Source organism: Anomaloglossus baeobatrachus, chromosome 1 (assembly GCF_048569485.1).
Source record: "Anomaloglossus baeobatrachus isolate aAnoBae1 chromosome 1, aAnoBae1.hap1, whole genome shotgun sequence".
NCBI classification, from domain to species: domain Eukaryota; kingdom Metazoa; phylum Chordata; class Amphibia; order Anura; family Aromobatidae; genus Anomaloglossus; species Anomaloglossus baeobatrachus.
In genome coordinates, this window is record NC_134353.1 from 184,477,275 (window position 1) to 184,502,234 (window position 24,960).

Below are 24,960 nucleotides of genomic sequence, written 5' to 3' on the forward strand. Positions count from 1 at the left end.
CTTGGTGAAAAATAAAAATGTATCTGATTTAAAAAAAAAAAGTACGACACCATGTTGCCGACACAGGAGGAGTGACCTGGTGGCTAACAGCAGCCATTCTGCAAGACAAAGATCCTATGGCTCCAGGCCACACCACCCCATGGGCACATCACCACAGCAGCAAAGGCCACCATGCAGCACCAACACCAAGTGTTCTTCACTTTGAACAATAAAAGTTTTAAACTCTTTGGAATATAATTGTAAAGAAAATCCCAGCTATGTCTGATGTAAAGTTAAAAACTCTGAAAACATTTTGTCATAAAAGGTTTACAGTCGGCAGTGATCTATAGCTATCATAACTTACATCAGTCCCATCCCCATTGGAGCGCACATTCAAAAGTCAAAGGCGAGCACTGAATTAAGTGAAACTGCAAGTTGGTCTGCTAAAATATTGATCATTATAAGTTTTAATTACCATTCAGTTGTCAGATTTCCAAGTTTAATTAATACAAATACAAATGACATGCATAGCGACTTTTCTGATCTCTTGCTTTATGTTTGACACCAACACAATATGTTACATTTTCTCATACGTCTATTTTCCACATGGTATAGCATAAAATAAATTACCCAAGACACCAAAATGATACTAATGGCTTTGAGAGTTGGCAGATTGATAACAGTGTCAGAGAGGTCAATGACTTATGTAGGTTGAAGGGTTACAAAAAAGTCATGCAGAAAGATAATGGCAGATGGAGAGGTTGGAAGGTTTGAAGAAAGAAGAGAAAATGAGACCAGTGACAATGAAGCATAGCAACAAGAATGTGGAGTGTCAAAGAAAGTGACAATTAGCTGGTAACCATTAGTAGACTATGGAAACCAGGGGATTTTGTGGTCATCTTGGAAAAAATGAAAGGGTCTTTGATGTTGAATTTGTAGTTTAGTAGCTCTTGGCATTTAGTCAACACCTTTGAAGCTGATAATTAACATTTTCAGCTGAAATTTTATAAAAATGTTAATGTTTTCTTTTCCTGAATGAAAAACAGAAACACGTCCAGGTATTATTAAAGCTTTGACTTAGGCGTTCTACAAAGTATGCTATAGTTCATAAAAATTCAGTAATTCAGAGCTGTAATAATTACATAGTAGAAAAGTTACACAATTTAACGCCAGTTCAGCAAGTTTTGGCAACTTTTTGAAAAATGAGTAGAGCTTAGCCAGGAGTGTCCTGGATGAGCTCAGCCAACAAATTCATCATACTTTATGTCACAAAAGTGGCCCAAATTATGATAGAAATCTACTCCAGTCTCAGACTGAAATATATTTCATGCAGAGGGTTCTGGCAGATGAAAGAAATGAAGAAGAAATTTATTAAAAGGTGCATGAATTTGATGCATCATACTCCAGCGCACTCTTAGTCAAGATTGGTAGACAGACCACCAGTGTTTATGACTCTTGGCCATACAATACAAATATTCTAACCATTCACATTGATCTGTGACGCCCTGGCCTATCAGGTCGTCACAGTGTATTGTGCAATCTGCCCTTCCGCACGATATCCACCTCCTCCTTGGTTACAGATCCCTAGCCTGTGGTGTTGCTAAGAGTAAGCTAATCAAAATCCTAGAAACACTCTGCATCACACCCACCAGACACACCAGTGGACAGCCTGAAGGGAATAGGGCTGGATATTTGGGGGGTTGGTAAGGGGAGGTCAGGAATGTCAGAGGTAGTGAGGGAGTCAAGTAGTGACTCTCGAGAGGAGAGGTCACAAGTCGTTGGAGGAGGTTAGGAGCTGGGCTCCTCAGTTACTAGGTGGCAAACACTGGTCTGGGCCTGATATGAGCTGGAACCCCAGTCGCAGGGGATTGTGTCAAGGGGCACGGAACTGCCAAGCAGGGCAGCCGGCGGCCTTGAGCCATCTTCGGCCAGGGCACGACAGGGTACGTGGACCCTAGGCCAGGAAGTAGCTTCACGCGTCCTGGTAATTTACCCGACGAGGGCGAAGACTTCACGATTCGTCCTCCACCCGCTCCAAAATCTGGGTACTAGCGCAATGAGGGGGATAGGACTTTCCCAATATACAGTCCAGAAAATCCCAAGCGTGAACCCTGAGAGCAAGCTCACTCCGTTAGCCATACGGGTGAGCGGGACCCATTCAGTTTCAAGCTGAGAGGGACCAACTACACACAGAGGTGCCAAGGTCAAGGTCACAGACTAACAGGCAACACCATAGGGCACGGGATCCCAGTGTCCTCCCTCCTTGCTGTAGCGGTGCTAAGAATTCTGGTTTACAAGTTGTCGGTGTCAGCGTTATTGGACTGAGTGAGTACGCAGTGCCCCTTTCTCTCCAACGGTGCTCCCCTCTCTCCATCACCAAGCCCCAGGGAATCTCCCCCTACCCATGGAGGGGTTAAACATCTGGCGGCCATTCCACAGCCACCGGGCGCTCCCAACAGCAGCGGTGGTATCCCACCTTAACACACACTGTGGGTAGTGTCACGAACTCTAACCACAAAATCCCCTGTAAATAATCCCCTTTTAGTTTGAGTGTCCGCGCGACCCCACTCGGGTCCGGAGACCCCTCGAGCCACCGCGGATTCAGATCTAAGCGGCGGCCCGGCTGCTGACGCTGGGGCGGTACAGATCCTTATTTCCTATGGTCTCACAATATACTTTACATATGTTAGACACAAATATTGTATATTTTGGAGTGTGGAAGGAAAGCCAAGAAATCAAAGGAAAGTCAAGCAAGCGCAGGAAGAACATACAGATTCCATTGAGATACTTCCCTTAGTTAGAGTAAAACACTTTACCCAAGGCAATGATGCTAACCTTTGAGCCACAGTACCATTTTTTACCCAGTAAGATTGACTTAAAAAAATCTTACAAATTTTGGCTTTCAGAAGCATTATTGGCCCTGAAATATTGTGGGTTAATTAGCTGTTTTACTTGGATCATATAATCATTATCTTCTCCATAAACGTAATGGATCATTATAGGAGATAACTGACACCCGAAAAGTCGACATTAAAAAAATCTAACAAAAAACACAGCATCATTTGTTGTGCACTCAAACCAAACCCCAACATACCGTGGTATGCAAAAGTTTGGGCATTGTGAATAGTTAAGCAAGTTGAAGATTAAATTATCTCTAAAAGTCATAAAGTTAAATTAAAAAAGGATAATGGAAAGATTCTAATTTTTGTCACCCTTGGAGATTTGTGTGTTCAGATAACTTTGAGCAAGATTTTAGACCTTAATTAGCCTGTTTGGGTTATGGCATATCATTCATAAAGGCCAGGTGATGCAAATTCCACAGCTTTAAAAAAAACCCCAAAAAACAAAAAAAAAACCCAACCAAAACCCATCCTCCCCTAGCTTTGTGGCAAAACCCCCCAGCAGCCAATGGTTCTTCTAAACAGCTGTCTAGCACTCTGAAAAGGGTGGAGGTCCACAAGCTGTAAAAAGGTTTTCAAGTTGCCTCTTGCTCAGTTTGAAATGTAATTAAGGAATGGCAGTTAACAGCAACAGTAGAGGCCAAGATAAGGTCTGGAAGAGTAAACAAGCTGCTCTAGGATTGCCAGAGAGCCAAATCAGAATCCACATTGACTGCACAAGACCTTCAGGAAGATTTATCTGACTCTATAGTTGTGGTACATTGTTAGGCTGTTAGAAGTATGCAAAATAACATCTAAACAAGTCTGATACATTTTTTAAAGTCCTGTGGTCGGTGAGGTTAAAACAGAACTATTTGAACACAATGATCAAAAGTAGATGTGGAAAAAAAGGGCCCAGAATTTCAGGAAAAGAGCTTATGGCCAAGTATCACACATGGGGATGGGTCAATTATGCTTTGCGATTTTGTTGCAGACAATGACAAGGGGCACATTTCACAAGTAGAGGGAAGAATGGATTCAATGAAATATCAACAAAAACTTGATGCAAACATAACACCATTTGTAATAAGCTGAAGTTGAAAGAAGATGACTTCTACAAATGGATAATGATCTTAAACAAAGGTCAAAATCCACAATAGACTACCTCAAAAGGAACAAGCTGAAGGTTTTGCAATGGCCCTCACAGTCCCTGATCTGAACATTATTGAAAATCTGTGACTAGACCTCAAAGAAGCAGTGCATGCAAGACGACGCAGGAATCTCATAGAACTGGAAGACTTTTCCAAGGATGAATGGATGAAAATCCCTCAAACAAGTATTGAAAACCTCTTCGCTGCTACGAAAAGCATTTAAAAGCTGTGATACTTGCCAAAGAGGGTGCTACTAGATACTAACCAAGCAGGGTACCCATACTTTTGTGTTGGCCCATTTTCATTTTTTGTTAATTTGAAAATGTTAAAGATGAAAATATATTTTTTTGCCTAAAACAAAAACGAAATGTGTTATCTTTAACTTTATGCCTTTTAGAGGTCATTTCGTCTTCATCTTGCTTAACAATAACCGTAACTTTGACCAGCGTTGCACACAGTTTTGCAAGTCACAGTAAGCCTGCAGCTGTCTCGAGTATTGGAATGTATTTTAATTTTAATAATGCCTTTTCAAAAAATATTATAGAATCTTTTACAGTAGTTTTACAGTAATTACAAAAGAAAAATAAATTAGTGAATTTATTTTCTTCTGTTTATATATCAGCAGTATGTTACACAACACTTTATCCAGATTGCAATCTTATCATTTCCTGTTCCTAACGGGTCTCACAACTATAAACAATCATGGCATAAAGCATTTTTATTATTGATGAGCGAGTGTGTTCGGCACTGCTCAAGTCTTAGGGTACTTGAGCATACTCGGTACTCAATCGAGTCCCTGCCCTGCATGTTTCAAGGCTTTTTTTCAGCCACTAAACATGTGGAGATTGTCTGCAATATAAGCAGGCATGATTTCCGTAGAATCCTTGTTGCTGCACCCGAAAATCCTTTCAGGGCTACATATATTCCATTCTAGTCACTATTAATACCGCTCTTAGCTGCATTTAGTGTAGGGAGAGTTGCTGGAGAAGGGATACTGTATGAGTTTGGCATTAAAGGCATAGAAGCAGTGATTATTGTCTTACAGTTCTTGCTGCTGTAACGTAAACCAAAAGTCCTTTTCAGTCCTACATCTATTCTATTCTAGTCCCTTTTAATACTGTTCTTAGCTGCATTTAGTTTAGAGAGATTTGCTGCAGAATAAATAGTGTATTATTTTGTCATTATTGGCATATAAACAGGGATTATTGCCTTATAGTCCTTGCTGCTATAATGTAAAACCAAAAGTCCTTTTTTAGTCCTACATCTATTCTATTCTAGTCCCTATTAATACTGCTGTTACTGCATTTAGTGTAGGGAGAGTTGCTGGAGAAAGGATAGTGTATTAGTTTAATATTAAAGGCATATAGGCAGGGAAGATTGTTCTACAGTCCATGCTGCTGCAACGTAAAACCAAAAGTCCTTTTCAAATCCTACATTTATTTAATTCTACTCCTAATAGTATTACTCTTAGCTGCATTTAGTGTAGGGAGAGTTGCTGGAGAAGGGATACTGTATGAGTTTGTCATTAAAGGCATAGAGGCAGTGATTATTGCCTTACAGTTCTTGCTGCTGTAACGTAAACCAAAAGTCCTTTTCAGTCCTACATCTATTCTATTCTAGTCCCTTTTAATACCGTTCTGAGCTTCATTTAGTTTAGAGAGATTTGCTGTAGAAAGAATAGTGTATTATTTTGTCATTAATAGCATATAAACAGGGATTATTGCCTTATATTCCTTGCTGCTATAATGTAAAACCAAAAGTTCTTTTTAAGTCCTACATCTATGCTATTCTAGTCCCTATTAATACTGCTGTTAGCTGCATTTAAGGTAGAGAGTGTTGCTGGAGAAAGGATAGTGTATTAATTTAATATTAAAGGCATATAGGCAGGGAAGATTGTCCTACAGTCCATGCTGCTGTAACGTAAAACCAAAAGTCCTTTTCAAATCCTACATTTATTTTATTCTACTCCCTAATAGTATTACTCTTAGCTGCATTTAGTGTAGGGAGAGTTGCTGGAGAAGGGATACTGTATTAGTTTTGTATTAAAGGCATATAAGCAGGGATTTTTATCTTACAGTCCTTGCTGCTGCAATGTAAAACCAAACATTCTTTTCAGTCCTATCTATTCTATTCTAGTCCCTGTCCGCTGCATACCTAATTTAATATCTGCAAGGTGTGCAGTAAGGGATGGGGAAGTTAATGTTTTGCTGATGGTGGACCACGCAAAGGCTAAGGTTATGGGCCAAGTTAAACTGTGTCTGCTTCCACCTTTGTTTACCAGAACCACCCTCTCTTTCACACGGTCCAGTATCACTAGCCAAGAGTCTGGACTGCATAATCCTTACCCTGATCCTCCTTCATCCTACCATGTTAAGTCCCAGGAGACAAATGATCGCAGACTTGGACACTCTGAGGAGCTCTTTACATTTCCATTTATTGATTATGGCCTCTCACCCTGCATCTTTCATAAGCGACATAAGGAGATTGTGTGCAGTGATGCCCAAATATTTGAGCAGCCATGGTCAGAAAAAGACAATGGTGAGCATGTCATTTAAAATCTCAAAAGGTAGATCATCATGACACACAGTTGCCAAAAAGTCATATTGTTAAGTCAACAAGTCAGGAGGAGGACCAGAGTGTAGACGTGGAAGATCAGGTGGTAGATGATGATGTTATTGACCCAACCTGGAAAAGTGGTGTGCGGGGCGAGGACAGCATTGCAGTGGAGGAGGGATCTCCTGCACCACAACAGGCAGGAAGAGACACTGGGGTGGCCAGAGGAAGTAAGAGTTATACTGTCCCCCATAGCACCAATATGCAGCAAGTTCCCATGCCAAGGGTTAGGTGTTTCCTAGTCTGGGTCATTTTTAACCCCTTCACGACCATGGACAGATATATCCGTCATGGAGCGTGTCCCGTTAAGCCCCGCCCCCTGCCGCGGACAGGCGGCGTTGATCGGCACACATATCAGCTGTTTTCAACAGCTGACATATGTGCTTGCAATTTTTTTAACCCCTTAGATACAAGTAAACCTATACCTGTTTGGTGTCTACAAACTCGCACCGACCTCAGGCATCATACCCACACATCAGTTTTACCATATAGTGAACACTGTGAATAAAACATCCTAACAACTATTGTGCCATCACACTTTTTTTGCAGTTTTTCCACACTTGGAATTTTTTTGCTGTTTTCCAGTACACCATATGGTAAAACTTATGGTTTCATTTAAAAGTACAACTTGTCCCGCAAAAAACAAGCCCTCATATGGCAAGATTTGATGGAAAAATAAAAAAGTGTCGGCTTTCGAAAGAAGGGGAGCAAAAAACAAAAACGCAAAAAAGGAAAGTGCCCCAGGGCTGAAGGGGTTAAAGGAAGTGAAGATGATAAAAAAAATGATCATTTGCAACCTGTGTTGTACCAAGATCAGCAGGTGTCTGACCACTACCAGCCGACCACCACCAGCATGCTCAGGCTCATATCATCAAAGACGCCCGACTTGATGAGCCAAATGCCAGGGTCCACAATCAATGTCTACAGGTTACACCACTGCTTCTTCCCCTTGCCATTTTCCTGTCTAGGAAAAAGGTGCGAATGCCTCCCAGCCTGCAACTGTTGTTACACAATCGCAACCACCATCAGCAACAATATCCAATTCCTTGTTCCAGTGCAGCGTTCAGCTGTCCCTACCCCTGGTCTTGAAACACTAGTGGGAATACGCGTCCACCCACCCACATACCTAAACACTAAACACCTGCACTTAGTGCATAAGCTTTACCACTATAGGAGTCCCACTCTTTTCAGAATGGTAAAAAATATTCTGAGGCCCTCTTTTACATGTCTTCCAGACTTCATTGCAATCCCTGCTTTAAATATTTCCTAGGTTTTGCACTTAGTGCATAGGCTTTTCTTGTGTAGGAGTCCCACTCTTTTTAAAATGGTAAGAAATTTATTCTGAGGCCCTCCTATACATGTCTTCTAGGGTGTATTGCAATCCCTTTAAATTTTTGCTAGGCCTTGCATAGGTTTAACAGTGTAGGAGTTAAGGGGTCTTTACACGCTACGATATTCCTAGCAATCTCGTTAGTAATCTTGAATGATAAGACACGCCCTTGTCGCTCTAGCGATATTGGTGTATCGTTCTTTGGTCATGACGGAACTGTCACACTAAACAATCGCACGGACGTCGTCTAATTATTGAAAGTTAATTTCATATCGCTATTGGTTGTTTTTTTGGCGTTACATGTGTTTGCGCGATGGCACCATTGATAGAGGCATATTAACCTTGCTGTGACTACTCCCTTTTCTGTTTTTCTTATGCCCCCTCAACGCCCATACATGCGTAATGAAAGTGCCTTATCTACTTGCTATTTGCGTGATTGGTTAGCAATCATATAAATGCTTACAGATGCATTATAGAGTTGTGTTTTCTTGGGCTGCGGAGAAAGTAGGTGTTTCGCATGTGCGAATATAATGTCTTGTTTTTGTTTTGTTTTTTTATTTTTGTGTTGATTACTGTTAATAAGGTATGTTTTATATTTTCTCCAAATAAGAATTGAACATTATCATGTTTTGTTTAGGACTATGTTTATTAAGTTAAAGTGTATATGTTTAAAATGTGTTTTTAATTTGTTTTGTTTTCATTATTTTTTATGTTTAATGAAAAATCGTTTATACACTCAAAATTCTATATGTTCATTAATGATCTTAAAATAGTTTTTTAAATATTTTTTTTAACATGTGTTATCCTTTGATAACACAGATGTCTTTAGCCAATGAGGAGTTTTTGCGTGAATTCATTGAAGAATATAGAAACCACCAATGTTTGTGGCATGTGAAATCGCCGTCCTATAGCAATAAGGTTCTCAAAAAAGAAGCATATGGGAAATTAATCACGCTTTGTGCTCGCCATCAACCTGATGAACCTGTTACAGAGAAATTTGTCAAGAAAAAAATTCAGGCATAAGGACTGTATTTAAGAAAGAATTAAATAAAGTAGAGGATAGTAAAAGATCTGGTGCTGTTGCCGAATCTGTGTATGTACCTAGGCTTTGGTACTATGACCTATTACTTTTCATCCGAGATCAGGAGCTGCCACATGCATCAACCAGCCTCATACCACCCCTAGTAGAGAATATTGAGGACAATCCCAACGAGCCCATGATAGAGGATGTAAGTTTAATTAAGTAATACGTTTTTCTTTTTTTGTGTTTATGCCTGTTTTTTTTTAAAAAAAATCTTACAATATTAACTTTTTATGATGTAGCATTTCATTGTTTACACTACTTATGCTTAGCAAGACTGTTTTGTAGAATCCATTTTATGCATTTTGTCACTATGTATGTTTTTTTTTAAATTTTATTTGCATAAATTTGATAATATAAATTATTAAAAAGAATGCATCTAAGTGCATAATATGCAGATAAACTACATAATCATATTGTTATATCTGTCATAATGTTGTATTTTATATAGTAATTAAATAATTTAAAAACAAAAAAAAGCATAAATTGTCTAATCAAACCAAAAATGTATTTTAAAATTATTATATTTTAGACTCAAACTGTGGAATCTGATGTTGATGACACACAAGACACAGCAATTACTGATGAAGTAGCAACACCCTTAATTACTTCTCAACCAGAGATAGATCCTGAGCCACCTGGACCATCAACATAATTCTGTCGCCCACAAAGATCCCGAAGATGACACATGTCAGCTCTTTCTGGAATGGCTCAGCTTGTGGAAATTTCAAAGAATATTTTTGAACAGGCTAAAAAGCCCCCAGTTAGTGGCTATGCCCAACTTGTTCATGACCAAATGCTAACTATGCAACCTGACCAAATATTACATGCTCAGCGCATAATGCTCGAAGTTATGCATGCTGGCCAATCTGGAAAATTAAATGAACATACACGCATTTCTTTTCTAACACCTGAGCCGGATATCAAAGATGACCTTGATATACCAGGAACCACACCTGAGGCACAGGTTTCTGTAGAGGCCGAAAATATTTAATCTAAAAATGTATGCCCTTTACGTAAAAGAGCACGTAGTAACACAAAATTGCAATGTTCTAGCTCTCAATGCTCAATGGTTGACTAATGTTGTAACTAATTTTTTTTGGGTTGTAACATTTATCTTCTTTAAACATGTATAGTTGATCAAACTTCTTGTTTAACGTTACTTAAATGTTTTTTTTTAATTGGTTACTTAGATTTTTTTTTAATTTTCAAGGGATGGATCCTAAATATGTTCTTGTATGTTCAATATAGAACATACTTGTTATTGGTTGTAATTGGTTGTAATATATTGTGTTAATAATTCGCATTTGGGAAATTTTTTCTTTTTGCAATACATATTGTGTAACTTCATTTTGGGATAATTAAACTCAATACAACATAAACATGGAATGATGATGTGTCCACCGTTAGCAATGTTGCTCAAGTGTTGGAATCTAAAATGTTCCATGTGATGACACATGTTTAATTAGTTTATTTGCTTGAGGATGTTATTTTCATTGTACTGATAGTTAATGTTATAATTTGTTTAGGTGTTGCTGAATTGTTGTCCTTAATTAAAAAATTGATGACTAAAATATGTTAAGCTTAGTAATCGTGTTAAAATGTTATTTCATGCCAAAAGTTTTTTAAAACTTTATTTTAAACATTATTTTTTAGTAAACATTTCTTAAATGACTGTCTAAATACTATTGTTTACAATCCAATTTTCAAAATTAAACCATAAAAATGCAAATTTAACGACATTTCACAACACATATTAAACACAAAAATAAAAAAATAAAAATCCTGTACTCCCTGCATAATAATTACGTAGAACATTGATGTGCTCCTGTGCGTCGGCAATCAAACGTTTAGCGGAATCCTCAACTTCTTGTAGAGTTGGTTTTCCTGTTAACAACAATTTAAATTGTTACTAAATTTGGTAAACGTTTATTATTGTTTTTTGACAATTGTAATGTTGACAAAATCCTTTTTTAAACATACCAGATTGTTGATCCACTGCCACTTCATCATCAGTTGAGGATGAGCTGAGATGCCAGCCACAATCAGAAGCCCCAATGCCTATAGATTATGAAATTAACAGAATTAATATTACAAAAACATTTTCTATATTGTAAATTACAAAGCATTTTGGTGTGTTTAGTCTAAAATTTTGGAAAAAAGATGATAATTATTTACAAATAACCTTTGAAAATTTAACACAATAATAACCTGTTTGGGAATATATACCATCATCTTCCAAACTAGACTGTAGTGAATCATTAAAATACTCAGCAGCCACACTTTCGAAAATATTGTGAGTTGCATTATTATCTGTAGCCGCATTTGTCTCAGGTGTTGATGACTGTGTGCAGGGTGGAGTACTATAGCTAGGATTATTTTTGGAGTCCAGAGATGAGTTGGATTGGGTGGGGCTCACAACGGGGACTTCAGATGTATCTGGTTGCGAGTCAGAAACATCTAAACATGGTGAAGTAACCGCCAATTGATTATCCTCTGAATCTGAAATAGGTAAAATAACCATTGTATTTTCTCATTTTTTTTATACATAATTCTAATGTTTAGTCAAGCAATAACTTTTTTTGGTTTAAAATGACATTTTTTTTTTTTAATTTATTTTTTTTAAATTTAAAAAATAAAAAAAATGAAAAAATATTTTTTTTTTAAAAAAAAATAAAATAAAAACTTACTAAGTGTACTCAGTAACCTTCTACGAATATTGACCACTCGATTCCAAGACCGGTATCTTAAATGGCACCAATTTTTCCGAATTTGTATAATACTTCTTTTGATGCCAAAAGTGCGTTTAAGGCCTTTGCGGATCCGCCGAAGGATGGACCTTTTATGGGCCATAAGTCGATCAAAAGCCCGTACACACTCATAGTCCCATACGTCCCTATGGGAAACAAGATATGCAATTTCTGCCTCGCCCCACACTGACCCTCTGTTTATGGCAGCCATCTTGCGATATGATTGAAAATGAAGAAAAAACAAAAAGCCAGCACCAAATGTGCACTGCGGCACCAAACATTCCAAACTGTACTTATTTTAAAAATTTTGAGATTTTTGGCAAAAAATTGCAATTTCTTGAGCTGCTTCGCCACGTCACGGCAAATCTCATTTGAAGCAGTCCTACACTAAAATATTTTTATAAAATGTGCCATACGGCCTCACATATGAATAGTAGAAATGCTCTTAGCAGCACTCACCTGGTCTATTTCAATCCCGTACCCATGACTGAGTCATGGCTGTGGGCGGGACAGGTCCAAGCAAATGCTGCATGAAGTAAATAGCCTGTGGACAAAGCCTGATGACTTAATGTGAACAGTCACCAACCGCCAAAATCCAGACAGATGGAATACATCCCAAATTGGGGTGCATAGCAAGGTGGAGGTCAACCACCGACCAATTCAATGAAGAAAAAACAAAAAGCCAGCACCAAATGTGCACTGCGGCACTAAACATTCCAAACTGTACTTATTTTAAAAATTTTGAGATTTTTGGCAAAAAATTGCAATTTCTTGAGCTGCTTCGCCACATCACGGCAAATCTCATTTGAAGCAGTCCTACACTAAAATATTTTTATAAAATGTGCCATACGGCCTCACATATGAATAGTAGAACTGCTCTTAGCAGCACTCACCTGGTCTATTTCAATCCCGTACCCATGACTGAGTCATGGCTGTGGGCGGGACAGGTCCAAGCAAATGCTGCATGAAGTAAATAGCCTGTGGACAAAGCCTGATGACTTAATGTGAACAGTCACCAACCGCCAAAATCCAGACAGATGGAATATATCCCAAATTGGGGTGCATAGCAAGGTGGAGGTCAACCACCGACCAATTCAATGAAGAAAAAAAAAAAAAAAAAACAAAAAAAAACAAAACTTCATGCAGCATTTGCTTGGACCTGTCCCGCCCACAGCCATGACTCAGTCATGGGTACGGGATTGAAATAGACCAGGTGAGTGCTGCTAAGAGCAGTTCTACTATTCATATGTGAGGCCGTATGGCACATTTTATAAAAAGATTTTAGTGTAGGACTGCTTCAAATGAGATTTGCCGTGACGTGGCGAAGCAGCTCAAGAAATTGCAATTGTTTGCCAAAAATCTCAAAATTTTTTTTATAATAAGTACAGTTTGGAATGTTTAGTGCTGTAGTGCACATTTGGTGCTGGCTTTTTGTTTTTTCTTCATTGAATTGGTCGGTGGTTGACCTCCACCTTGCTATGCACCCCAATTTGGGATGTATTCCATCTGTCTGGATTTTGGCGGTTGGTGACTGTTCACATTAAGTCATCAGGCTTTGTCCACAGGCTATTTACTTCATGCAGCATTTGCTTGGACCTGTCCCGCCCACAGCCATGACTCAGTCATGGGTACGGGATTGAAATAGACCAGGTGAGTGCTGCTTAGAGCAGTTCTACTATTCATATGTGAGGCCGTATGGCACATTTTATAAAAATATTTTAGTGTAGGACTGCTTCAAATGAGATTTGCCGTGACGTGGCGAAGCAGCTCAAGAAATTGCAATTGTTTGCCAAAAATCTCAAAATTTTTTTTATAATAAGTACAGTTTGGAATGTTTAGTGCTGTAGTGCACATTTGGTGCTGGCTTTTTGTTTTTTCTTCATTGAATTGGTCGGTGGTTGACCTCCACCTTGCTATGCACCCCAATTTGGGATGTATTCCATCTGTCTGGATTTTGGCGGTTGGTGACTGTTCACATTAAGTCATCAGGCTTTGTCCACAGACTATTTACTTCATGCAGCATTTGCTTGGACCTGTCCCGCCCACAGCCATGACTCAGTCATGGGTACGGGATTGAAATAGACCAGGTGAGTGCTGCTAAGAGCAGTTCTACTATTCATATGTGAGGCCGTATGGCACATTTTATAAAAATATTTTAGTGTAGGACTGCTTCAAATGAGATTTGCCGTGACGTGGCGAAGCAGCTCAAGAAATTGCAATTGTTTGCCAAAAATCTCAAAATTTTTTTTATAATAAGTACAGTTTGGAATGTTTTAGTGCTGCAGTGCACATTTGGTGCTGGCTTTTTGTTTTTTCTTCATTGAATTGGTCGGTGGTTGACCTCCACCTTGCTATGCACCCCAATTTGGGATGTATTCCATCTGTCTGGATTTTGGCGGTTGGTGACTGTGCACATTAAGTCATCAGGCTTTGTCCACAGGCTATTTACTTCATGCAGCATTTGCTTGGACCTGTCCCGCCCACAGCCATGACTCAGTCATGGGTACGGGATTGAAATAGACCAGGTGAGTGCTGCTTAGAGCAGTTCTACTATTCATATGTGAGGCCGTATGGCACATTTTATAAAAATATTTTAGTGTAGGACTGCTTCAAATGAGATTTGCCGTGACGTGGCGAAGCAGCTCAAGAAATTGCAATTGTTTGCCAAAAATCTCAAATTTTTTTTTATAATAAGTACAGTTTGGAATGTTTAGTGCTGTAGTGCACATTTGGTGCTGGCTTTTTGTTTCTTCTTCATTGAATTGGTCGGTGGTTGACCTCCACCTTGCTATGCACCCCAATTTGGGATGTATTCCATCTGTCTGGATTTTGGCGGTTGGTGACTGTTCACATTAAGTCATCAGGCTTTGTCCACAGGCTATTTACTTCATGCAGCATTTGCTTGGACCTGTCCCGCCCACAGCCATGACTCAGTCATGGGTACGGGATTGAAATAGACCAGGTGAGTGCTGCTAAGAGCAGTTCTACTATTCATATGTGAGGCCGTATGGCACATTTTATAAAAATATTTTAGTGTAGGACTGCTTCAAATGAGATTTGCCGTGACGTGGCGAAGCAGCTCAAGAAATTGCAATTGATTGCCAAAAATCTCAAAATTTTTTTTATAATAAGTACAGTTTGGAATGTTTAGTGCTGTAGTGCACATTTGGTGCTGGCTTTTTGTTTTTTCTTCATTGAATTGGTCGGTGGTTGACCTCCACCTTGCTATGCACCCCAATTTGGGATGTATTCCATCTGTCTGGATTTTGGCGGTTGGTGACTGTTCACATTAAGTCATCAGGCTTTGTCCACAGGCTACTTACTTCATGCAGCATTTGCTTGGACCTGTCCCGCCCACAGCCATGACTCAGTCATGGGTACGGGATTGAAATAGACCAGGTGAGTGCTGCTAAGAGCAGTTCTACTATTCATATGTGAGGCCGTATGGCACATTTTATAAAAATATTTTAGTGTAGGACTGCTTCAAATGAGATTTGCCGTGACGTGGCGAAGCAGCTCAAAAAATTGCAATTGTTTGCCAAAAATCTCAAAAATTTTTTTATAATAAGTACAGTTTGGAATGTTTAGTGCTGTAGTGCACATTTGGTGCTGGCTTTTTGTTTTTTCTTCATTGAATTGGTCGGTGGTTGACCTCCACCTTGCTATGCACCCCAATTTGGGATGTATTCCATCTGTCTGGATTTTGGCGGTTGGTGACTGTTCACATTAAGTCATCAGGCTTTGTCCACAGGCTATTTACTTCATGCAGCATTTGCTTGGACCTGTCCCGCCCACAGCCATGACTCAGTCATGGGTACGGGATTGAAATAGACCAGGTGAGTGCTGCTAAGAGCAGTTCTACTATTCATATGTGAGGCCGTATGGCACATTTTATAAAAATATTTTAGTGTAGGACTGCTTCAAATGAGATTTGCCGTGACGTGGCGAAGCAGCTCAAGAAATTGCAATTGTTTGCAAAAATCTCAAAATTGTTTTTATAATAAGTACAGTTTGGAATGTTTAGTGCTGTAGTGCACATTTGGTGCTGGCTTTTTGTTTTTTCTTCATTGAATTGGTCGGTGGTTGACCTCCACCTTGCTATGCACCCCAATTTGGGATGTATTCCATCTGTCTGGATTTTGGCGGTTGGTGACTGTTCACATTAAGTCATCAGGCTTTGTCCACAGGCTATTTACTTCATGCAGCATTTGCTTGGACCTGTCCCGCCCACAGCCATGACTCAGTCATGGGTATGGGATTGAAATAGACCAGGTGAGTGCTGCTAAGAGCAGTTCTACTATTCATATGTGAGGCCGTATGGCACATTTTATAAAAATATTTTAGTGTAGGACTGCTTCAAATGAGATTTGCCGTGACGTGGCGAAGCAGCTCAAGAAATTGCAATTGTTTGCCAAAAATCTCAAAAATTTTTTTATAATAAGTACAGTTTGGAATGTTTAGTGCTGTAGTGCACATTTGGTGCTGGCTTTTTGTTTTTTCTTCATTGAATTGGTCGGTGGTTGACCTCCACCTTGCTATGCACCCCAATTTGGGATGTATTCCATCTGTCTGGATTTTGGCGGTTGGTGACTGTTCACATTAAGTCATCAGGCTTTGTCCACAGGCTATTTACTTCATGCAGCATTTGCTTGGACCTGTCCCGCCCACAGCCATGACTCAGTCATGGGTACGGGATTGAAATAGACCAGGTGAGTGCTGCTAAGAGCAGTTCTACTATTCATATGTGAGGCCGTATGGCACATTTTATAAAAAGATTTTAGTGTAGGACTGCTTCAAATGAGATTTGCCGTGACGTGGCGAAGCAGCTCAAGAAATTGCAATTGTTTGCCAAAAATCTCAAAATTTTTTTTATAATAAGTACAGTTTGGAATGTTTAGTGCTGTAGTGCACATTTGGTGCTGGCTTTTTGTTTTTTCTTCATTGAATTGGTCGGTGGTTGACCTCCACCTTGCTATGCACCCCAATTTGGGATGTATTCCATCTGTCTGGATTTTGGCGGTTGGTGACTGTTCACATTAAGTCATCAGGCTTTGTCCACAGGCTATTTACTTCATGCAGCATTTGCTTGGACCTGTCCCGCCCACAGCCATGACTCAGTCATGGGTACGGGATTGAAATAGACCAGGTGAGTGCTGCTTAGAGCAGTTCTACTATTCATATGTGAGGCCGTATGGCACATTTTATAAAAATATTTTAGTGTAGGACTGCTTCAAATGAGATTTGCCGTGACGTGGCGAAGCAGCTCAAGAAATTGCAATTGTTTGCCAAAAATCTCAAAAATTTTTTTATAATAAGTACAGTTTGGAATGTTTTAGTGCTGCAGTGCACATTTGGTGCTGGCTTTTTGTTTTTTCTTCATTGAATTGGTCGGTGGTTGACCTCCACCTTGCTATGCACCCCAATTTGGGATGTATTCCATCTGTCTGGATTTTGGCGGTTGGTGACTGTTCACATTAAGTCATCAGGCTTTGTCCACAGGCTATTTACTTCATGCAGCATTTGCTTGGACCTGTCCCGCCCACAGCCATGACTCAGTCATGGGTACGGGATTGAAATAGACCAGGTGAGTGCTGCTTAGAGCAGTTCTACTATTCATATGTGAGGCCGTATGGCACATTTTATAAAAATATTTTAGTGTAGGACTGCTTCAAATGAGATTTGCCGTGACGTGGCGAAGCAGCTCAAGAAATTGCAATTGTTTGCCAAAAATCTCAAATTTTTTTTTATAATAAGTACAGTTTGGAATGTTTAGTGCTGTAGTGCACATTTGGTGCTGGCTTTTTGTTTCTTCTTCATTGAATTGGTCGGTGGTTGACCTCCACCTTGCTATGCACCCCAATTTGGGATGTATTCCATCTGTCTGGATTTTGGCGGTTGGTGACTGTTCACATTAAGTCATCAGGCTTTGTCCACAGGCTACTTACTTCATGCAGCATTTGCTTGGACCTGTCCCGCCCACAGCCATGACTCAGTCATGGGTACGGGATTGAAATAGACCAGGTGAGTGCTGCTAAGAGCAGTTCTACTATTCATATGTGAGGCCGTATGGCACATTTTATAAAAATATTTTAGTGTAGGACTGCTTCAAATGAGATTTGCCGTGACGTGGCGAAGCAGCTCAAAAAATTGCAATTGTTTGCCAAAAATCTCAAAAATTTTTTTATAATAAGTACAGTTTGGAATGTTTAGTGCTGTAGTGCACATTTGGTGCTGGCTTTTTGTTTTTTCTTCATTGAATTGGTCGGTGGTTGACCTCCACCTTGCTATGCACCCCAATTTGGGATGTATTCCATCTGTCTGGATTTTGGCGGTTGGTGACTGTTCACATTAAGTCATCAGGCTTTGTCCACAGGCTATTTACTTCATGCAGCATTTGCTTGGACCTGTCCCGCCCACAGCCATGACTCAGTCATGGGTACGGGATTGAAATAGACCAGGTGAGTGCTGCTAAGAGCAGTTCTACTATTCATATGTGAGGCCGTATGGCACATTTTATAAAAATATTTTAGTGTAGGACTGCTTCAAATGAGATTTGCCGTGACGTGGCGAAGCAGCTCAAGAAATTGCAATTGTTTGCAAAAATCTCAAAATTGTTTTTATAATAAGTACAGTTTGGAATGTTTAGTGCTGTAGTGCACATTTGGTGCTGGCTTTTTGTTTTTTCTTCATTGAATTGGTCGGTGGTTGACCTCCACCTTGCTATGCACCCCAATTTGGGATGTATTCCATCTGTCTGGATTTTGGCGGTTGGTGACTGTTCACATTAAGTCATCAGGCTTTGTCCACAGGCTATTTACTTCATGCAGCATTTGCTTGGACCTGTCCCGCCCACAGCCATGACTCAGTCATGGGTATGGGATTGAAATAGACCAGGTGAGTGCTGCTAAGAGCAGTTCTACTATTCATATGTGAGGCCGTATGGCACATTTTATAAAAATATTTTAGTGTAGGACTGCTTCAAATGAGATTTGCCGTGACGTGGCGAAGCAGCTCAAGAAATTGCAATTGTTTGCCAAAAATCTCAAAATTTTTTTTATAATAAGTACAGTTTGGAATGTTTAGTGCTGTAGTGCACATTTGGTGCTGGCTTTTTGTTTTTTCTTCATTGAATTGGTCGGTGGTTGACCTCCACCTTGCTATGCACCCCAATTTGGGATGTATTCCATCTGTCTGGATTTTGGCGGTTGGTGACTGTTCACATTAAGTCATCAGGCTTTGTCCACAGGCTATTTACTTCATGCAGCATTTGCTTGGACCTGTCCCGCCCACAGCCATGACTCAGTCATGGGTACGGGATTGAAATAGACCAGGTGAGTGCTGCTAAGAGCAGTTCTACTATTCATATGTGAGGCCGTATGGCACATTTTATAAAAATATTTTAGTGTAGGACTGCTTCAAATGAGATTTGCCGTGACGTGGCGAAGCAGCTCAAGAAATTGCAATTGTTTGCCAAAAATCTCAAAATTTTTTTTATAATAAGTACAGTTTGGAATGTTTAGTGCTGTAGTGCACATTTGGTGCTGGCTTTTTGTTTTTTCTTCATTGAATTGGTCGGTGGTTGACCTCCACCTTGCTATGCACCCCAATTTGGGATGTATTCCATCTGTCTGGATTTTGGCGGTTGGTGACTGTTCACATTAAGTCATCAGGCTTTGTCCACAGGCTATTTACTTCATGCAGCATTTGCTTGGACCTGTCCCGCCCACAGCCATGACTCAGTCATGGGTACGGGATTGAAATAGACCAGGTGAGTGCTGCTAAGAGCAGTTCTACTATTCATATGTGAGGCCGTATGGCACATTTTATAAAAATATTTTAGTGTAGGACTGCTTCAAATGAGATTTGCCGTGACGTGGCGAAGCAGCTCAAGAAATTGCAATTGTTTGCCAAAAATCTCAAAAAAAAAAAATTTTTTATAATAAGTACAGTTTGGAATGTTTAGTGCTGTAGTGCACATTTGGTGCTGGCTTTTTGTTTTTTTTTTTTCATGATTGAAAATGGCAATCTACCACTCTAGTCTGAAATTCAGACATAAACAATATGCGTGTCGATTGTAAAAAAAAATGATGTTTTCAGGTTTGTCTTTTAGGTCTGCGTTACATTTGAAACGCACATGCGTATTAAATGTAAAATATATTCTTTACTTTTAAAAATTAATAAATTTTAAGGCAAAATGAAAGTAGAAATAAATTAACACAAATTGATTTATTTCATCTTTTTTTTCAAATGATTATAAAATTTTACATCATTTATGCTAATATGAAATCGAAAACTTAATAACAAAAACATCCTTTGTTACATTAAAATTTTAGATCATAATTAGTCACATGTGGGATTTTTTAACTTTTTCCAAAATTTTTTTTTTTTTAAAAAAAAACCAAATAAATAAATTATAAATTATTTTGCCAGCCAACTGCCCCATGACCAATAAAATACTCTTTTTGTATTTTTCCCGATTTAATATGAATATCATGGCGTAAGCTTCCAGGGATGGGTATATGATTTAAAGAATCAAGATGTGTTTCTGCAGACCTCCACTCTCCAGGCTGGATTTCACCTGTGCGAAGGTTGACCATGTCATCAAAGCCTGCTGGGGTGTATTGTATAGCATCTTGTTTCCTTAGAAAATTATGAAGAACACAGCAGGCTAGGATGACCCGGTCTATAGAGTCCAATTTTAAATTAATAGATGTTTGAAATACCCTAAACCTACTGGATAAGATGCCAAAAGCGTTTTCCACTACACGCCTTGCCCGGGATAAGTGGTAATTGAAAATTCTCTTGTCATCTGTTAAGTTCATCTGTGGATATGACCGTAATAGATGCGTTTGGAGTGGAAATGCCTCATCTGCGATGAAATTAAAATTTAAATTTTCAATAGTTTGCGCATTAGAAGGCAAAACCAATTGATTTCTGCCTAAACATCTACCAAACTCGGTACATTCAAGTACCCCACCGTCTGATACCCGGCCATTAATGCCAACATCAAGATAAATGAACTCATATCGTGCATTCACAACAGCCAACAAAAATAAACTCAAGAAACCTTTATAGTTATAAAAAAAATGACCCACCATTGGGGGATTAGTTGATGCGGACATGCTTTCCATCAATTGCGCCTCCACAATTGGGGAATTGCCATTGGGATTCAAAATCAGCGGCTATGTCAAGCCATTCTGCCTGAGTTGATGGAAAAAGCATAAAATCGCGGAGACAATCAATGATGGCCTGGCAGGTCTCTGGGATGAGACTGCTTAACAATGATCTAGAGATAGCGGCAGAATATTGTAAGTCAGTAAGTGATCTACCGGTGGCAAGATATCTTAAAGTGACGCCAAGTCTTCCATCCACTGGCACCGCTCGACGCATCACTGTGTCAGTTCTCTGAATGTAGGGTGTAATACGGTTGAGGAGAAATCGGAAAGTAGATTCGGACATTCGCAAGTAGTTTCGGAAATCTTGTGGGTTGCGATCCTGCATATTACGCACGAGCTGAATGTGGCTGTGAAGTGAAATTGTTTTACCATTACGCAAAAAAACAAAATCATGATAATTAATCGCAAACAAACTATATATATATATATATATAATGGAACCAAAAAACAAAGAACATTTGCACAAAAAAAACCTAACATTTTTGATAATATTTCCAAAACAAACTTTAAAAAGTTTAAAAAAACACAAAAACTTACCACTAAGTATGCTCCGATGGATTCCCAAAATAATGGCTTACGAGAGGTCCGTTTTGTGTCAAACAAAAAATATTGTGTCCAAATTAGCCACACAAGCTGCCTGCAACAGCTGACAAAAGCAAACAACACAAACTTCTTTTTATTCATAGAAAGACCAATAGAAACCAAGATACGCTGCCCTACTAGGGCACGTGAGGCGTGGATGTGTTTAAGCTTTTACGCCCACCCATGTCGTGTATGACGCAAGCATGTGCGATATTGTTGATCGTTTACAGAGCATCACACGTATCAATGAAGGTTGTGAAATGGACGATAAGTAAGGGAAGTTGACAACATATAATGTTTTTTTGTTTTATAACGACCTCTCCACGGCAAACAATTTTGAGCACTTTTGCGATCGTTTACTATCGCACGTACGTGTCACGTTCAGCGATATTGTTAATCATGCCGGATGTGCGTCACTAACGACGTGACCCCGACGATAAAACATTAATGATATCGTAGCGTGTAAAGCCCCCTTTACTCTCTGGTTCGGGTTGTTTGGAACCCTCGTTTTGAGGAATTTACGAGTAAATTGGTAGGTGGACTCTATACGTATTGGGTATTGATTAACCTAAAAAAGTTGCAACATGGATCAGACATGATTGTTGGTGGTTTGATAGGAAAATTGAATCATAATCAAAGGTTATACTACTACTTTTAACAGCGTTATTCTCTTTGTGTATTATTGCCAATGATACCTGAATTTCTTCTTTTTGTACTTTAACTTCCTACAATAAAAATTGATTGGATAAAAAAAAAAAAAAGAAACGGTAAAAGTGCTGGAGCTGCCAAGCATGTAGACCTAAACACTATGGTACATCTATGGGGCATTCTCAAATGATAGGTGGAGGCGTGCAAGGTCTCTAACATCCAACTTAGGGGTGTACTCACTTTTGTTGCCAGTGGTTCTAATATTAATGGCTGTGTGAAGTATTTAAAGCACACACTAAATTTACACTGTTATACAAGTTGTACACTGAATACTTCACATTGTATCTTGTATATAACTGTTATACCTTCAGTGCTGTCCCATGAAAAGATATAATAAAATATTTACAAAATTGTGAGGGATGTACTCATTTTTGTGATATACTGATGTACGGATGTTATGAGTAAAATATCTGTTGGATGCATGTTATCAATATTTTTACCCCAATATTATATAAAAAGTTTAATATTATTTCGCTACAATGGAACATTTTTCCCTATTTCTTCCCATCCATTAGTGAAAACAGCCAAATTAGCCCAAATCCAAATATTTAATTAAAGGGATGCCCATTAGAGTGAGGCTGAATTTACTTTATACAAACTCAGCCTTATGGGAATCTCATGGGAACTTCTCATGTGTTTTTAGACCCCCACAAACATGAACTCTATGTAAATTCTACCATATCAGGGGTCTACTGAACTCTTGACCTGGCTAATATTTACAGCTACATGGAGACATTTATTTCCTCCTTAATTCTGTTCAAACAGAGCCCTAGTAAAACACTTCTACAAAGGGTGCAGACTTTCAAAGTGGAGGTAGAAATCCAGTATCACTTTCACAATAAATTATAGTATAATTAACCCAATGGATTTCTGTTGACTACAGCTGACCAGAGACATGAAACATTGTAACGTACAACTCTCATCACGCTAATTGTTCTAATGCCCATTTATTATACCAACAATACAGAATTAGGTTTTTCTAAGGGTTTTCTTAATATTTTTAATATCAAAATTATTGACAACCCGCCTATTTTACACATACCAATGGGAGAGTCTTCCGGGCTGATTGGCTAAGTGATAAAAATGCAATGTCCCACATTTACTGACTGCTTATCTAGATAAACCCTTTAATGACCAGGGTTTATTTTGATTTTCTGTTTTTTTTTTTTTTGTTTTTTTTTTGTGAGACAAGTTGTAGTTTTGAATGACACCATTCATTTTACCATTCAATGTACTGGAAAACGGTAAAAACATTCCAATTGTGGTGAATGTGTAAAAATATGCATTTTTTGTTAGTGTGTGTTTGTGCAGACCGCAACAGTGGGTCAGAGCGCGGTGAGTATGGAACTGGAAGTGTGTGCGGTGAGTATTTGCTCGTACAGCAAAGCTTGCTCGTAAACTGAGTTACAAATTTACAGCAAGCTTTGCTCATATAGCGAAATGCTTGCCAACCGGGTTACTCGTAAACCGACGTGCCACTGTATAAGACATCAGATCGCAGATATCAGGGTATCAATTTATTCAGCTTACTATGACCTATATGCCCATATAGTTGGCTTAGGAGGGTTGATCCTACGGTCAGATTTTCTTTAAAGTTTACTGCAAATTCATCATATGAGATAGTGTGCTTTAGTTTATGCCAAAACCTGGTCATAATCTGTAATAATTGGGTGTTGGTGAGATCAGTAAGGCTCATTGTTGTTACTAGTTTTAAAATACTTTAGCTTTTTATTAGCAAACCTCCCAAGAAACACTCCTGTCAGGGTGAAATCGTGAAAGACAATTACAATAATTCAATTGATATCTTTTTTTTCTTAACAGGCAATTTAGCAGACAAATAGACACCAGTGAGGAATTATGCAGGGATAATGGGATGACCGAACATTGTTTATTCTGTGATAAAATTTCCTGCAATGTATCTTCAGAGCACAGACATAAATTGTGCCATTTTTATCTCTGTTCGCAGAGTAACAAGATAGACCTGTAGATGTCTGCCGTATACAGAACGAGGCCCCAATGAATCTTTCTGTGATTCTTATTATCAGAAGCAAAAGAAGAAGAATGTTGCATTTCAAGTAATTCCTTTACTTGATATTTTTTTTTACTTTACAATTGCTTTTCATGTTTATTGGTTAATGCTTTTAATTGTTGATTTGTGTCCGCAAGTCTAGAATCTACATTTTTTTTACTTTTTGTTTTACAGCTTAGTCTTATTAGGCCTAGCACACATGGCGAGTAATACGGAGCGAGTGGATTGCGATAAAAAAATCTCATTCCTCTCGGACCAATGGTACTCTATGGGGCAGCTCCCATAAGCGATTATTTTCTCAGCCCTAATCGAACTAAGAAAACAATTGTAGCATGCTGTGGGTGCAATACGAGCTTGTTTCACTCGCACCCATTCAAGTCTATGGTGCAAGAGAAACATCGCATTGCTCTCCTGTTACACATGATTCTCGCATCAGCCGGCAATAGAGAAGTTAGGGAGATAAATCCCTCCCTCCCCTCACAGTGCCTGCCCTCCTCTCTGCAACTGTGGTTCTGGCGCCCCTGACCTGGTCAGGCACCACTGAGTACTGCACCCATGCAGGGATAGTGCTTCCAGGTAATTCCAAAGGCCAGAAAGAGGTGTGTACACAGAAACATAGCAACCAGGTCTCCCACACCATTAGATGGGACCCTTGGGCAGTTCCTGAAGGGGTCTGGCCTTC